General features: G+C 38.3%; 1 pseudogene; it reads right to left on the bottom strand.

Moving 5' to 3' along the window:
- Nucleotides 1-431: 431 nt before the first annotated feature.
- LOC119827094 lies at nucleotides 432-1,165 on the bottom strand (annotated as a pseudogene).
- Between the last annotated feature and the right edge of the window lie 453 nt (nucleotides 1,166-1,618).

The following is a 1,618-nucleotide window of genomic DNA, read 5'->3' as shown; positions in this document are numbered from 1 at the left end:
TTAGAACAACTAGTACTCTGCTCTGATTCAGTAGGCGTTCAAGAAGTTTGAAAGTTTTTTAAAACTCGCAATAAAAATTTCACATATTATTGGGAATCATATAATGCTTTAATATGTGTACACATGGGGGGCATGTGTATCTTCTCAATCCTTTAAATATATAAATATCCTTAAATGATATAAATTTATCCTTTCTTTACAGTGAACACAGTAAAGAAATTCTTTCCCATTGTATTTTGCTCAGGGTATTTGGCCCTAAATAAGTAGAGAACCATGGTGTTGAGACAAGAGAGACCTAAAAAATAAACAGGACAACTGAGCATAAGAGGGAAGGAGCATGCAATGATTCAACTTGCTGCCATGGACTGGAGAAAAATTGAAAACTAAAATGAAGGCAATGTAAGAAGGTTGGTATCAATCAGTGTTCCATGCTAATCAGCCTTGCCTTCATCCTGCTCTCCTTCCTCTACATCATCACCTTCATCTTCTTCACCTTCACCTCCTCTTCATCAGTATCTTCCAATTCTTCGTCTTCTTTTTCTTCATTATTATCAGCTTAATCTTCTGGTTCTTTCTCATCTTCATCTATTATCAGAAACCAAATAATGCTATCAGGGACATGGTCAAACATTGATAACCTCTCTTAACTCATCAGCACCTGCATCAGAATGGTCAGTAAACTAGATAAGGCAGCTTCTTGGTCCTTACACCACCTCTTCCTGCTGGGCTCATTCTGCATTAGACGCAAAGGTTTTGTCAAATCCTCTACAGATTTCCAATTGATTTCAGTGGAATTTGAAGATGGTTGCCATTCTCATTCAAATGAAATTCTTTTCTGACAACTTTATTTCCAAATAACAATTTCCATCAAAATAATGATCTATTCTGTAACTGTATTTTGTGTCTGTCTCTTCAACTCTGGTCAAATACAAGAGAGCCTATTTGTCCTCCACAAGCAATGCAGACATTCCTGGATGGTTGGCAATTGTTACACTGATATGTGGGATTTTGGCAATAAATTCTGTTCTAATTTCTGTTCTACTTTCAAAATTTCCTCATTGGCTTGTTCATTAAATTCATCTATTCTATTTTGTACTTCATCAATATGTTCAATTGCTTCTTGCTGTTCTTTTTCTCACTGTGGCAGGCCGGGAGATGTCAACATGTCCTCCAGCTTTGGGCAGCAGAGTGTCTGGGTTTCCTGGGATGAGACAGGAGTACAGACTGCCAGTTCAGGGCTATGTCACAAGGGTTGTCTAGAAGCCAGAGGCTGGAGCCCGTACCCTCATGCTCACCACAGGAATAAATTGGCAGGAGCTGAGGTGGCCTCAGGTGAGGGAGGTCTATTATAGTGAAGACATTTAAAATCCTTTCTTGGAGCTTTTTGATATATACTAATTCATTATTATCTATAGGCTCACAGTCAGCTTTGTTGAGTAAACAAACACACCAACTTTGTGCCTGTTCAGAGAATGTAACTATTCTTATTGTCTAGAATGCATTTTTTGTAACTCCAGAGAGATAGACCTATGGAACTTTTATAGTTGTCTGAACTGGTGGCAGAGTTAAAGCTGTGTCAATTGGGCTTCGCTCTATCTCTGGTAATCACTAACAATAC

Source organism: Arvicola amphibius, chromosome 12, assembly GCF_903992535.2.
Source record: "Arvicola amphibius chromosome 12, mArvAmp1.2, whole genome shotgun sequence".
In the NCBI taxonomy this organism is placed as follows: Eukaryota; Metazoa; Chordata; class Mammalia; order Rodentia; family Cricetidae; genus Arvicola; species Arvicola amphibius.
This window is presented reverse-complemented; position numbering and strand designations above follow the sequence as displayed.